Below are 17,123 nucleotides of genomic sequence, written 5' to 3' on the forward strand. Positions count from 1 at the left end.
TGGAGAAAAGTCGGTATTGTGTCTGTTGTATTCAATCCCGATGCAATTTCTGTGTTTCATCAATACTCTTAAAGTCCACAGATTACAGAATGTTCCCAGATGTGCTTCGGATACTACTAAAGTACTTAAAGGAATCGATCAAAGCGAAGACAGTTTGCGACATTACTCCCATGGAGAAAGGTCGTCGTGGTGCCTGTTGTATTCAATCCCGATGCAATTTCTGTGTTTCATCAACACTCTGAATGACCACAGATTACAGAATTCCCCCAGATGTGCTTCGGATACTTCTACTGGTCTTCCAGGAATCGATCAAAGCGTAGACAGTTTGAGACATTACTCAAAGGGAGAAAAGTCAGCTTGGTGCCTGTTGTATTCAATCCCGATGCAATTTCTGTGTTTCATCAACACTCTGAATGTCCACAGATTACAGAATGCCCCCAGATGTGCTTCAGATACTACTACTGGTCTTCCATTAATCGATCAAAGCGTAGACAGTTTGAGACATTACTCCCATGGAGAAAATTCGGTATGGTGTATGTTGTATTTAATCCCGATGCAATTTTGTGTTTCATTAATACTCTGAAGGTCCACAGATTACAGAATGCCCCCAGATGTGTGTCGGATACTACCACTGGTCTTCCAGGAATCGATCAAAGCGTAGACAGATTGAGACATTACTCCCATGGAGAAAAGTCGGTATTGTGTCTGTTGTATTCAATTCCGATGCAATTTCTGTGTTTCATCAATACTCTGAAAGTCCACAGATTACAGAATGTTCCTAGATGTGCTTCGGATACTACTAAAGGACTTCCAGGAATTGATCAAAGCGAAGACAGTTTGAGACATTACTCCCATGGAGAAAAGTCGTCGTGGTGCCTCTTGTATTCCAATCCCGATGCAATTTCTGTGTTTCATTAACACTCTGAATGTACACAGATTACAGAATGCCCCCAGATGTGCTTCGGATACTATTACTGGTCTTCCAGAAATCGATCAAAACGTAGACAATTTGAGACATTACTCCCATGGACAAAAGTCGGTATTGTGTCTGTTGTATTCATTCCCGATGCAATTTCTGTGCTTCATCATTACTCTGAAGGTCCACAGATCGCAGAATGCCCCTAGATGTGCGTCGGATACTACTACTGGCCTTCCAGGAATCGATCAAAGCGTAGACAGTTTGAGACATTACTCCCATGGAGAAAAGTCGGTATTGTGTCTGTTGTATTCAATCCCGATGCAATTTCTGTGTTTCATCAATACTCTTAAGGTCCACAGATTACAGAATGATCCCAGATGTGCTTCGGATACTACTAAAGGACTTCCAGGAACCGATCAAAGCGAAGACAGTTTGAGACATTACTCCCATGGAGAAAAGTCGTCGTGGTGCCTGTTGTATTCAATCCCGATGCAATTTCTGTGTTTCATCAAGACTCTGAATGTCCACAGATTTAAAAATGCCCCCCGATGTGCTTCGGATACTACTACTGGTCTTCCAGGAATCGATTAAAGCGTAGACAGTTTGAGACATTACTCCCATGGAGAAAAGTCGGCTTGGTGCCTGTTGTATTCAATCCCGATTCAATTTCAGTTTTTCATCAACACTCTGAATTTCCACAGATTACAGAATGCCCCCAGATGTGCTTCGGATACTACTACTGGTCTTCCAGGTATCGATCAAAACGTAGACAATTTGAGACATTACTCCCATGGAGAAAAGTAGGCTTGGAGTCTGTTGTATTCAATCCCGATGCAATTTCTGTGTTTCATCAATACTCTGAAGGTCCCCAGATTACAGAATGCCCCCAGAAGTGCGTCGGAAACTACTACTGGTCTTCCAGGAATCGATCAATGGGTAGACAGTTTGAGACATTACTCCCATGGAGAAAAGACGGTATTGTGTCTGTTGTATTTATACCCGATGCAATTTCTGTGTTTCATCAATACTCTGAAGGTCCACAGATTACAGAATGCACTAAGATGTGCTTCGGATACTACTACTGGTCTTCCAGGAATCGATCAAAACGTAGACAATATGAGACATTACTACCATGGAGAAAAGTAGGCTTGGTGCCTGTTGTATTCAATCCCGGTGCAATTTCTGCGTTTCATCAAAACACTGAATTTCCACAGATTACAGAATGCCCCCAGATGTGCTTCGGATACTACTACTGGTCTTCCAGGAATCGATCAAAACGTAGACAATTTGAGACATTACTCCCATGGAGAAAAGTAGGCTTGGTGTCTGTTGTATTCAATCCCGATGCAATTTCTGTGTTTCATCAATACTCTGAAGGTCCCCAGGTTACAGAATGCCCCCAGATGTGCGTCGGATACAACTACTGGTCTTCCAGGAATCGATCAAAGCGTAGACAGTTTGAGACATTACACCCATGGAGAAAAGTCGGTATTGTGTCTGTTGTATTCAATCCCGATGCAATTTCTGTGTTTCATCAATACTCTTAAAGTCCACAGATTACAGAATGTTCCCAGATGTGCTTCGGATACTACTAAAGTACTGAAAGGAATCGATCAAAGCGAAGACAGTTTGCGACATTACTCGAATGGAGAAAGGTCGTCGTGGTGCCTGTTGTATTCAATCCCGACGCAATTTCTGTGTTTCATCAACACTCTGAATGTCCACAGATTACAGAATGCCCCCAGATGTGCTTCGGATACTACTACTGGTCTTCCAGGAATCGATCAAAGCGTAGACAGTTTGAGACATTACTCAAAGGGAGAAAAGTCAGCTTGGTGCCTGTTGTATTCAATCCCGATGCAATTTCTGTGTTTCATCAACACTCTGAATGTCCACAGATTACAGAATGCCCCCAGATGTGCTTCAGATACTACTACTGGTCTTCCATTAATCGATCAAAGCGTAGATAGTTTGAGACATTACTCCCATGGAGAAAATTCGGTATGGTGTATGTTGTATTCAATCCCGATGCAATTTCTGTGTTTCATCAATACTCTTAAGGTCCACAGATTACAGAATGTTCCCAGATGTGCTTCGGATACTACTAAAGGACTTCCAGGAACCGATCAAAGCGAAGACAGTTTGAGACATTACTCCCATGGAGAAAAGTCGGCTTGGTGCCTGTTGTATTCAATCCCGATGCAATTTCTGTGTTTCATCAACACACTGAATTTCCACAGATTACAGAATGCCCCCAGATGTGCGTCGGATACTACTACAGGTCTTCCAGGAATCGATCAAAGCGTAGACAGTTTGAGACATTACTCCCATGGAGAAAAGACGGTATTGTGTCTGTTGTATTCATTCCCGATGCAATTTCTATGTTTCATCAATACTCTGAAGGTCCACAGATTACAGAATGCACCCAGATGTGCGTCGGATACTACAACTGGTCTTCCAGGAATCGGTGAAAGCGTATACAGTTTGAGACATTACTCCCATGGAGAAAAGTCGGCTTGGTGCCTGTTGTATTCAATCCCGGTGCAATTTCTGCGTTTCATCAACACACTGAATTTCCACAGATTACAGAATGCCCCCAGAAGTGCTTCGGATACTACTACTGGTCTTCCAGGAATCGATCAAAACGTAGACAATTCGAGACATTACTCCCATGGAGAAAAGTAGGCTTGGTGTCTGTTGTATTCAATCCCGATGCAATTTCTGTGTTTCATCAACACACTGAATTTCCACAGATTACAGAATGCCCCCAGATGTGCGTCGGATACTACTACAGGTCTTCCAGGAATCGATCAAAGCGTAGACAGTTTGAGACATTACTCCCATGGAGAAAAGACGGTATTGTGTCTGTTGTATTCATTCCCGATGCAATTTCTATGTTTCATCAATACTCTGAAGGTCCCCAGATTACAGAATGCCCCCAGAAGTGCGTCGGATACTACTACTGGTCTTCCAGGAATCGATCAAAGCGTAGACAGTTTGAGACATTACTCCCATGGAGAAAATTCGGTATGGTGTATGTTGTATTCAATCCCGATGCAATTTCTGTGTTTCATCAATACTCTTAAAGTCCACAGATTACAGAATGTTCCCAGATGTGCTTCGGATACTACTAAAGTACTGAAAGGAATCGATCAAAGCGAAGACAGTTTGCGACATTACTCCCATGGAGAAAGGTCGTCGTGGTGCCTGTTGTATTCAATCCCGATGCAATTTCTGTGTTTCATCAACACTCTGAATGTCCACAGATTACAGAATGCCCCCAGATGTGCTTCGGATACTACTACTGGTCTTCCAGGAATCGATCAAAGCGTAGACAGTTTGAGACATTACTCAAAGGGAGAAAAGTCAGCTTGGTGCCTGTTGTATTCAATCCCGATGCAATTTCTGTGTTTCATCAACACTCTGAATGTCCACAGATTACAGAATGCCCCCAGATGTGCTTCAGATACTACTACTGGTCTTCCATTAATCGATCAAAGCGTAGACAGTTTGAGACATTACTCCCATGGAGAAAATTCGGTATGGTGTATGTTGTGTTTAATCCCGATGCAATATTGTGTTTCATTAATACTCTGAAGGTCCACAGACTACAGAATGCCCCCAGATGTGTGTCGGATACTACTACTGGTCTTCCAGGAATCGATCAAAGCGTAGACAGATTGAGACATTACTCCCATGGAGAAAAGTCGGTATTGTGTCTGTTGTATTCAATTCCGATGCAATTTCTGTGTTTCATCAATACTCTGAAGGTCCACAGATTACAGAATGTTCCTATATGTGCTTCGGATACTACTAAAGGACTTCCAGGAATTGATGAAAGCGAAGACAGTTTGAGACATTACTCCCATGGAGAAAAGTCCTTATGGTGTCTGTTGTATTCAATCCCGATTCAATTTCTGTTTTCATCAACACTCTGAATGTCCACAGATTACACAATGCCCCCAGATGTGCTTCGGATACTACTACTGGTCTTCCAGAAATCGATCAAAACGTAGACAATTTGAGACATTACTCCCATGGAGAAAAGTAGGCTTGGAGTCTGTTGTATTCAATCCCGATGCAATTTCTGTGTTTCATCAATACCCTGAAGGTCCCCAGATTACAGAATGCCCCCAGAAGTGCGTCGGAAACTACTACTGGTCTTCCAGGAATCGATCAATGGGTAGACAGTTTGAGACATTACTCCCATGGAGAAAAGACGGTATTGTGTCTGTTGTATTTATACCCGATGCAATTTCTGTGTTTCATCAATACTCTGAAGGTCCACAGATTACAGAATGCCCCCAGATGTGCTTCGGATACTACTACTGGTCTTCCAGGAATCGATCAAAACGTAGACAATATGAGACATTACTCCCATGGAGAAAAGTAGGCTTGGTGCCTGTTGTATTCAATCCCGGTGCAATTTCTGCGTTTCATCAACACACTGAATTTCCACAGATTACAGAATGCCCCCAGATGTGCTTCGGATACTACTACTGGTCTTCCAGGAATCGATCAAAACGTAGACAATTTGAGACATTACTCCCATGGAGAAAAGTAGGCTTGGTGTCTGTTGTATTCAATCCCGATGCAATTTCTGTGTTTCATCAATACTCTGAAGGTCCCCAGATTACAGAATGCCCCCAGAAGTGCGTCGGATACTACTACTGGTCTTCCAGGAATCGATAAAAGCGTAGACAGTTTGAGACATTACACCCATGGAGAAAAGTCGGTATTGTGTCTGTTGTATTCAAACCCGATGCAATTTCTGTGTTTCATCAATACTCTTAAAGTCCACAGATTACAGAATGTTCCCAGATGTGCTTCGGATACTACTAAAGTACTTAAAGGAATCGATCAAAGCGAAGACAGTTTGCGACATTACTCCCATGGAGAAAGGTCGTCGTGGTGCCTGTTGTATTCAATCCCGATGCAATTTCTGTGTTTCATCAACACTCTGAATGTCGACAGATTACAGAATGCCCCCAGATGTGCTTCGGATACTACTACTGGTCTTCCAGAAATCGATCAAAACGTAGACAATTTGAGACATTACTCCCATGGACAAAAGTCGGTATTGTGTCTGTTGTATTCATTCCCGATGCAATTTCTGTGCTTCATCATTACTCTGAAGGTAAACAGATTACAGAATGCCCCTAGATGTGCGTCGGATACTACTACTGGCCTTCCAGGAATCGATCAAAGCGTAGACAGTTTGAGACATTACTCCCATGGAGAAAAGTCGGTATTGTGTCTGTTGTATTCAATCCCGATGCAATTTCTGTGTTTCATCAATACTCTTAAGGTCCACAGATTACAGAATGTTCCCAGATGTGCTTCGGATACTACTAAAGGACTTCCAGGAACCGATCAAAGCGAAGACAGTTTGAGACATTACTCCCATGGAAAAAGTCGTCGTGGTGCCTGTTGTATTCAATCCCGATGCAATTTCTGTGTTTCATCAAGACTCTGAATGTCCACAGATTTAAAAATGCCCCCCGATGTGTTTCGGATACTACTACTGGTCTTCCAGGAATCGATTAAAGCGTAGACAGTTTGAGACATTACTCCCATGGAGAAAAGTCGGCTTGGTGCCTGTTGTATTCAATCCCGATGCAATTTCTGTTTTTCATCAACACACTGAATTTCCACAGATTACAGAATGCCCCCAGATGTGCTTCGGATACTACTACTGGTCTTCCAGAAATCGATCAAAACGTAGACAATTTGAGACATTACTCCCATGGAGAAAAGTAGGCTTGGAGTCTGTTGTATTCAATCCCGATGCAATTTCTGTGTTTCATCAATACTCTGAAGGTCCCCAGATTACAGAATGCCCCCAGAAGTGCGTCGGAAACTACTACTGGTCTTCCAGGAATCGATCAATGGGTAGACAGTTTGAGACATTACTCCCATGGAGAAAAGACGGTATTGTGTCTGTTGTATTTATACCCGATGCAATTTCTGTGTTTCATCAATACTCTGAAGGTCCACAGATTACAGAATGCCCCCAGATGTGCTTCGGATACTACTACTGGTCTTCCAGGAATCGATCAAAACGTAGACAATATGAGACATTACTCCCATGGAGAAAAGTAGGCTTGGTGCCTGTTGTATTCAATCCCGGTGCAATTTCTGCGTTTCATCAACACACTGAATTTCCACAGATTACAGAATGCCCCAAGATGTGCTTCGGATACTACTACTGGTCTTCCAGGAATCGATCAAAACGTAGACAATTTGAGACATTACTCCCATGGAGAAAAGTAGGCTTGGTGTCTGTTGTATTCAATCCCGATGCAATTTCTGTGTTTCATCAATACTCTTAAGGTCCACAGATTACAGAATGTTCCCAGATGTGCTTCGGATACTACTAAAGGACTTCCAGGAACCGATCAAAGCGAAGACAGTTTGAGACATTACTCCCATGGAAAAAGTCGTCGTGGTGCCTGTTGTATTCAATCCCGATGCAATTTCTGTGTTTCATCAAGACTCTGAATGTCCACAGATTTAAAAATGCCCCCCGATGTGTTTCGGATACTACTACTGGTCTTCCAGGAATCGATTAAAGCGTAGACAGTTTGAGACATTACTCCCATGGAGAAAAGTCGGCTTGGTGCCTGTTGTATTCAATCCCGATGCAATTTCTGTTTTTCATCAACACACTGAATTTCCACAGATTACAGAATGCCCCCAGATGTGCTTCGGATACTACTACTGGTCTTCCAGAAATCGATCAAAACGTAGACAATTTGAGACATTACTCCCATGGAGAAAAGTAGGCTTGGAGTCTGTTGTATTCAATCCCGATGCAATTTCTGTGTTTCATCAATACTCTGAAGGTCCCCAGATTACAGAATGCCCCCAGAAGTGCGTCGGAAACTACTACTGGTCTTCCAGGAATCGATCAATGGGTAGACAGTTTGAGACATTACTCCCATGGAGAAAAGACGGTATTGTGTCTGTTGTATTTATACCCGATGCAATTTCTGTGTTTCATCAATACTCTGAAGGTCCACAGATTACAGAATGCCCCCAGATGTGCTTCGGATACTACTACTGGTCTTCCAGGAATCGATCAAAACGTAGACAATATGAGACATTACTCCCATGGAGAAAAGTAGGCTTGGTGCCTGTTGTATTCAATCCCGGTGCAATTTCTGCGTTTCATCAACACACTGAATTTCCACAGATTACAGAATGCCCCAAGATGTGCTTCGGATACTACTACTGGTCTTCCAGAAATCGATCAAAACGTAGACAATTTGAGACATTACTCCCATGGACAAAAGTCGGTATTGTGTCTGTTGTATTCATTCCCGATGCAATTTCTGTGCTTCATCATTACTCTGAAGGTAAACAGATTACAGAATGCCCCTAGATGTGCGTCGGATACTACTACTGGCCTTCCTGGAATCGATCAAAGCGTAGACAGTTTGAGACATTACTCCCATGGAGAAAAGTCGGTATTGTGTCTGTTGTATTCAATCCCGATGCAATTTCTGTGTTTCATCAATACTCTTAAGGTCCACAGATTACAGAATGTTCCCAGATGTGCTTCGGATACTACTAAAGACTTCCAGGAACCGATCAAAGCGAAGACAGTTTGAGACATTACTCCCATGGAAAAAGTCGTCGTGGTGCCTGTTGTATTCAATCCCGATGCAATTTCTGTGTTTCATCAAGACTCTGAATGTCCACAGATTTAAAAATGCCCCCCGATGTGTTTCGGATACTACTACTGGTCTTCCAGGAATCGATTAAAGCGTAGACAGTTTGAGACATTACTCCCATGGAGAAAAGTCGGCTTGGTGCCTGTTGTATTCAATCCCGATGCAATTTCTGTTTTTCATCAACACACTGAATTTCCACAGATTACAGAATGCCCCCAGATGTGCTTCGGATACTACTACTGGTCTTCCAGAAATCGATCAAAACGTAGACAATTTGAGACATTACTCCCATGGAGAAAAGTAGGCTTGGAGTCTGTTGTATTCAATCCCGATGCAATTTCTGTGTTTCATCAATACTCTGAAGGTCCCCAGATTACAGAATGCCCCCAGAAGTGCGTCGGAAACTACTACTGGTCTTCCAGGAATCGATCAATGGGTAGACAGTTTGAGACATTACTCCCATGGAGAAAAGACGGTATTGTGTCTGTTGTATTTATACCCGATGCATTTTCTGTGTTTCATCAATACTCTGAAGGTCCACAGATTACAGAATGCCCCCAGATGTGCTTCGGATACTACTACTGGTCTTCCAGGAATCGATCAAAACGTAGACAATATGAGACATTACTCCCATGGAGAAAAGTAGGCTTGGTGCCTGTTGTATTCAATCCCGGTGCAATTTCTGCGTTTCATCAACACACTGAATTTCCACAGATTACAGAATGCCCCCAGATGTGCTTCGGATACTACTACTGGTCTTCCAGGAATCGATCAAAACGTAGACAATTTGAGACATTACTCCCATGGAGAAAAGTAGGCTTGGTGTCTGTTGTATTCAATCCCGATGCAATTTCTGTGTTTCATCAATACTCTGAAGGTCCCCAGATTACAGAATGCCCCCAGAAGTGCGTTGGATACTACTACTGGTCTTCCAGGAATCGATAAAAGCGTAGACAGTTTGAGACATTACACCCATGGAGAAAAGTCGGTATTGTGTCTGTTGTATTCAATCCCGATGCAATTTCTGTGTTTCATCAATACTCTTAAAGTCCACAGATTACAGAATGTTCCCAGATGTGCTTCGGATACTACTAAAGTACTTAAAGGAATCGATCAAAGCGAAGACAGTTTGCGACATTACTCCCATGGAGAAAGGTCGTCGTGGTGCCTGTTGTATTCAATCCCGATGCAATTTCTGTGTTTCATCAACACTCTGAATGTCGACAGATTACAGAATGCCCCCAGATGTGCTTCGGATACTACTACTGGTCTTCCAGAAATCGATCAAAACGTAGACAATTTGAGACATTACTCCCATGGACAAAAGTCGGTATTGTGTCTGTTGTATTCATTCCCGATGCAATTTCTGTGCTTCATCATTACTCTGAAGGTAAACAGATTACAGAATGCCCCTAGATGTGCGTCGGATACTACTACTGGCCTTCCAGGAATCGATCAAAGCGTAGACAGTTTGAGACATTACTCCCATGGAGAAAAGTCGGTATTGTGTCTGTTGTATTCAATCCCGATACAATTTCTGTGTTTCATCAATACTCTTAAGGTCCACAGATTACAGAATGTTCCCAGATGTGCTTCGGATACTACTAAAGGACTTCCAGGAACCGATCAAAGCGAAGACAGTTTGAGACATTACTCCCATGGAAAAAGTCGTCGTGGTGCCTGTTGTATTCAATCCCGATGCAATTTCTGTGTTTCATCAAGACTCTGAATGTCCACAGACTTAAAAATGCCCCCCGATGTGCTTCGGATACTACTACTGGTCTTCCAGGAATCGATTAAAGCGTAGACAGTTTGAGACATTACTCCCATGGAGAAAAGTCGGCTTGGTGCCTGTTGTATTCAATCCCGATTCAATTTCTCTTTTTCATCAACACACTGAATTTCCACAGATTACAGAATGCCCCCAGATGTGCTTCGGATACTACTACTGGTCTTCCAGAAATCGATCAAAACGTAGACAGTTTGAGACATTACTCCCATGGAGAAAATTCGGTATGGTGTATGTTGTATTCAATCCCGATGCAATTTCTGTGCTTCATCAATACTCTTAAGGTCCACAGATTACAGAATGTTCCCAGATGTGCTTCGGATACTACTAAAGGACTTCCAGGAACCGATCAAAGCGAAGACAGTTTGAGACATTACTCCCATGGAGAAAAGTCGGCTTGGTGCCTGTTGTATTCAATCCCGATGCAATTTCTGTGTTTCATCAACACACTGAATTTCCACAGATTACAGAATGCCCCCAGATGTGCGTCGGATACTACTACAGGTCTTCCAGGAATCGATCAAAGCGTAGACAGTTTGAGACATTACTCCCATGGAGAAAAGACGGTATTGTGTCTGTTGTATTCATTCCCGATGCAATTTCTATGTTTCATCAATACTCTGAAGGTCCACAGATTACAGAATGCACCAAGATGTGCGTCGGATACTACAACTGGTCTTCCAGGAATCGGTCAAAGCGTATACAGTTTGAGACATTACTCCCATGGAGAAAAGACGGTATTGTGTCTGTTGTATTCATTCCCGATGCAATTTCTATGTTTCATCAATACTCTGAAGGTCCACAGATTACAGAATGCCCCCAGTAGTGCGTCGGATACTACTACTGGTCTTCCAGGAATCGATCAAAGCGTAGACAGTTTGAGACATTACTCCCATGGAGAAAAGTCGGCTTGGTGCCTGTTGTATTCAATCCCGGTGCAATTTCTGCGTTTCATCAACTCACTGAATTTCCACAGATTACAGAATGCCCCCAGAAGTGCTTCGGATACTACTACTGGTCTTCCAGGAATCGATCAAAACGTAGACAATTCGAGACATTACTCCCATGGAGAAAAGTAGGCTTGGTGTCTGTTGTATTCAATCCCGATGCAATTTCTGTGTTTCATCAATACTCTGAAGGTCCCCAGATTACAGAATGCCCCCAGAAGTGCGTCGGATACTACTACTGGTCTTCCAGGAATCGATCAAAGCGTAGACAGTTTGAGACATTACTCCCATGGAGTAAATTCGGTATGGTGTATGTTGTATTCAATCCCGATGCAATTTCTGTGTTTCATCAATACTCTTAAAGTCCACAGATTACAGAATGTTCCCAGATGTGCTTCGGATACTACTAAAGTACTTAAAGGAATCGATCAAAGCGAAGACAGTTTGCGACATTACTCCCATGGAGAAAGGTCGTCGTGGTGCCTGTTGTATTCAATCCCGATGCAATTTCTGTGTTTCATCAACACTCTGAATGTCCACAGATTACAGAATGCCCCCAGATGTGCTTCGGATACTACTACTGGCCTTCCAGGAATCGATCAAAGCGTAGACAGTTTGAGACATTACTCAAAGGGAGAAAAGTCAGCTTGGTGCCTGTTGTATTCAATCCCGATGCAATTTCTGTGTTTCATCAACACTCTGAATGTCCACAGATTACAGAATGCCCCCAGATGTGCTTCAGATACTACTACTGGTCTTCCATTAATCGATCAAAGCGTAGACAGTTTGAGACATTACTCCCATGGAGAAAATTCGGTATGGTGTATGTTGTGTTTAATCCCGATGCAATATTGTGTTTCATTAATACTCTGAAGGTCCACAGACTACAGAATGCCCCCAGATGTGTGTCGGATACTACTACTGGTCTTCCAGGAATCGATCAAAGCGTAGACAGATTGAGACATTACTCCCATGGAGAAAAGTCGGTATTGTGTCTGTTGTATTCAATTCCGATGCAATTTCTGTGTTTCATCAATACTCTGAAGGTCCACAGATTACAGAATGTTCCTAGATGTGCTTCGGATACTACTAAAGGACATCCAGGAATTGATCAAAGCGAAGACAGTTTGAGACATTACTCCCATGGAGAAAAGTCCTTATGGTGTCTGTTGTATTCAATCCCGATTCAATTTCTGTTTTCATCAACACTCTGAATGTCCACAGATTACACAATGCCCCCAGATGTGCTTCGGATAATACTACTGGTCTTCCAGGAATTGATCAAAGCGTAGACAGTTCGAGTCATTACTCCCATGGAGAAAAGTCGGCTTGGTGTCTGTTGTATTCAATCCCGATGCAATTTCTGTGTTTCATCATTACTCTGAAGGTCCACAGATTACAGAATGCCCCTGGATGTGCGTCGGGTACTACTACTGGCCTTCCAGGAATCGATCAAAGCGTAGACAGTTTGAGACATTACTCCCATGGAGAAAAGTCGGTATTGTGTCTGTTGTATTCAATCCCGATGCAATTTCTGTGTTTCATCAATACTCTTAAGGTCCACAGATTACAGAATGTTCCCAGATGTGCTTCGGATACTACTAAAGGACTTCCAGGAACCGATCAAAGCGAAGAAAGTTTGAGACATTACTCCCATGGAGAAAAGTCGTCGTGGTGGCTGTTGTATTCAATCCCGATGCAATTTCTGTGTTTCATCAAGACTCTGAATGTCCACAGATTTAAGAATGCCCCCCGATGTGCTTCGGATACTAGTACTTGTCTTCCAGGAATCGATTAAAGCGTAGACAGTTTGAGACATTACTCCCATGGAGAAAAGTCGGCTTGGTGCCTGTTGTATTCAATCCCGATTCAATTTCTGTTTTTCATCAACACACTGAATTTCCACAGATTACAGAATGCCCCCAGATGTGCTTCGGATACTACTACTGGTCTTCCAGAAATCGATCAAAACGTAGACAATTTGAGACATTACTCCCATGGAGAAAAGTAGGCTTGGAGTCTGTTGTATTCAATCCCGATGCAATTTCTGTGTTTCATCAATACTCTGAAGGTCCCCAGATTGCAGAATGCCCCCAGAAGTGCGTCGGAAACTACTACTGGTCTTCCAGGAATCGATCAATGGGTAGACAGTTTGAGACATTACTCCCATGGAGAAAAGACGGTATTGTGTCTGTTGTATTTATACCCGATGCAATTTCTGTGTTTCATCAATACTCTGAAGGTCCACAGATTACAGAATGCCCCCAGATGTGCTTCGGATACTACTACTGGTCTTCCAGGAATCGATCAAAACGTAGACAATATGAGACATTACTCCCATGGAGAAAAGTAGGCTTGGTGCCTGTTGTATTCAATCCCGGTGCAATTTCTGCGTTTCATCAACACACTGAATTTCCACAGATTACAGAATGCCCCCAGATGTGCGTCGGATACTACTACTGGTCTTCCAGGAATCGATCAAAGCGTAGACAGATTGAGACATTACTCCCATGGAGAAAAGTCGGTATTGTGTCTGTTGTATTCAATTCCGATGCAATTTCTGTGTTTCATCAATACTCTGAAGGTCCACAGATTACAGAATGTTCCTAGATGTGCTTCGGATACTACTAAAGGACATCCAGGAATTGATCAAAGCGAAGACAGTTTGAGACATTACACCCATGGAGAAAAGTCGGTATTGTGTCTGTTGTATTCAATCCCGATGCAATTTCTGTGTTTCATCAATACTCTTAAAGTCCACAGATTACAGAATGTTCCCAGATGTGCTTCGGATACTACTAAAGTACTTAAAGGAATCGATCAAAGCGAAGACAGTTTGCGACATTACTCCCATGGAGAAAGGTCGTCGTGGTGCCTGTTGTATTCAATCCCGATGCAATTTCTGTGTTTCATCAACACTCTGAATGTCGACAGATTACAGAATGCCCCCAGATGTGCTTCGGATACTACTACTGGTCTTCCAGAAATCGATCAAAACGTAGACAATTTGAGACATTACTCCCATGGACAAAAGTCGGTATTGTGTCTGTTGTATTCATTCCCGATGCAATTTCTGTGCTTCATCATTACTCTGAAGGTCCACAGATTACAGAATGCCCCTAGATGTGCGTCGGATACTACTACTGGCCTTCCAGGAATCGATCAAAGCGTAGACAGTTTGAGACATTACTCCCATGGAGAAAAGTCGGTATTGTGTCTGTTGTATTCAATCCCGATGCAATTTCTGTGTTTCATCAATACTCTTAAGGTCCACAGATTACAGAATGTTCCCAGATGTGCTTCGGATACTACTAAAGGACTTCCAGGAACCGACCAAAGCGAAGACAGTTTGAGACATTACTCACATGGAGAAAAGTCGTCGTGGTGCCTGTTGTATTCAATCCCGATGCAATTTCTGTGTTTCATCAAGACTCTGAATGTCCACAGATTTAAGAATGCCCCCCGATGTGCTTCGGATACTAGTACTGGTCTTCCAGGAATCGATTAAAGCGTAGACAGTTTGAGACATTACTCCCATGGAGAAAAGTCGGCTTGGTGCCTGTTGTATCCAATCCCGATGCAATTTCTGTTTTTCATCAACACACTGAATTTCCACAGATTACAGAATGCCCCCAGATGTGCGTCGGATACTACTACTGGTCTTCCAGAAATCGATCAAAACGTAGACAATTTGAGACATTACTCCCATGGAGAAAAGTAGGCTTGGAGTCTGTTGTATTCAATCCCGATGCAATTTCTGTGTTTCATCAATACTCTGAAGGTCCCCAGATTACAGAATGCCCCCAGAAGTGCGTCGGAAACTACTACTGGTCTTCCAGGAATCGATCAATGGGTAGACAGTTTGAGACATTACTCCCATGGCGAAAAGATGGTATTGTGTCTGTTGTATTTATACCCGATGCGATTTCTGTGTTTCATCAATACTCTGAAGGTCCACAGATTACAGAATGCCCCCAGATGTGCTTCGGATACTTTTACTGGTCTTCCAGGAATCGATCAAAACGTAGACAATATGAGACATTACTCCCATGGAGAAAAGTAGGCTTGGTGCCTGTTGTATTCAATCCCGGTGCAATTTCTGCGTTTCATCAACACACTGAATTTCCACAGATTACAGAATGCCCCCAGATGTGCTTCGGATACTACTACTGGTCTTCCAGGAATCGATCAAAACGTAGACAATTTGAGACATTACTCCCATGGAGAAAAGTAGGCTTGGTGTCTGTTGTATTCAATCCCGATGCAATTTCTGTGTTTCATCAATACTCTGAAGGTCCCCAGATTACAGAATGCCCCCAGAAGTGCGTCGGATACTACTACTGGTCTTCCAGGAATCGATAAAAGCGTAGACAGTTTGAGACATTACACCCACGGAGAAAAGTCGGTATTGTGTCTGTTGTATTCAATCCCGATGCAATTTCTGTGTTTCATCAATACTCTTAAAGTCCACAGATTACAGAATGTTCCCAGATGTGCTTCGGATACTACTAAAGTAATTAAAGGAATCGATCAAAGCGAAGACAGTTTGCGACATTACTCCCATGGAGAAAGGTCGTCGTGGTGCCTGTTGTATTCAATCCCGATGCAATTTCTGTGTTTCATCAACACTCTGAATGTCGACAGATTACAGAATGCCCCCAGATGTGCTTCGGATACTACTATTGGTCTTCCAGAAATCGATCAAAACGTAGACAATTTGAGACATTACTCCCATGGACAAAAGTCGGTATTGTGTCTGTTGTATTCATTCCCGATGCAATTTCTGTGCTTCATCATTACTCTGAAGGTCCACAGATTACAGAATGCCCCTAGATGTGCGTCGGATACTACTACTGGCCTTCCAGGAATCGATCAAAGCGTAGACAGTTTGAGACATTACTCCCATGGAGAAAAGTCGGTATTGTGTCTGTTGTATTCAATCCCGATGCAATTTCTGTGTTTCATCAATACTCTTAAGGTCCACAGATTACAGAATGTTCCCAGATGTGCTTCGGATACTACTAAAGGACTTCCAGGAACCGACCAAAGCGAAGACAGTTTGAGACATTACTCACATGGAGAAAAGTCGTCGTGGTGCCTGTTGTATTCAATCCCGATGCAATTTCTGTGTTTCATCAAGACTCTGAATGTCCACAGATTTAAGAATGCCCCCCGATGTGCTTCGGATACTAGTACTGGTCTTCCAGGAATCGATTAAAGCGTAGACAGTTTGAGACATTACTCCCATGGAGAAAAGTCGGCTTGGTGCCTGTTGTATTCAATCCCGATGCAATTTCTGTTTTTCATCAACACACTGAGTTTCCACAGATTACAGAATGCCCCCAGATGTGCTTCGGATACTACTACTGGTCTTCCAGAAATCGATCAAAACGTAGACAATTTGAGACATTACTCCCATGGAGAAAAGTAGGCTTGGAGTCTGTTGTATTCAATCCCGATGCAATTTCTGTGTTTCATCAATACTCTGAAGGTCCCCAGATTACAGAATGCCCCCAGAAGTGCGTCGGAAACTACTACTGGTCTTCCAGGAATCGATCAATGGGTAGACAGTTTGAGACATTACTCCCATGGAGAAAAGACGGTATTGTGTCTGTTGTATTTATACCCGATGCAATTTCTGTGTTTCATCAATACTCTGAAGGTCCACAGATTACAGAATGCCCCCAGATGTGCTTCGGATACTACTACTGGTCTTCCAGGAATCGATCAAAACGTAGACAATATGAGACATTACTCCCATGGAGAAAAGTAGGCTTGGTGCCTGTTGTATT

The sequence above is a fragment of the Schistocerca gregaria genome, chromosome 7 (genome assembly GCF_023897955.1).
Source record: "Schistocerca gregaria isolate iqSchGreg1 chromosome 7, iqSchGreg1.2, whole genome shotgun sequence".
Classification (NCBI taxonomy): Eukaryota; Metazoa; Arthropoda; class Insecta; order Orthoptera; family Acrididae; genus Schistocerca; species Schistocerca gregaria.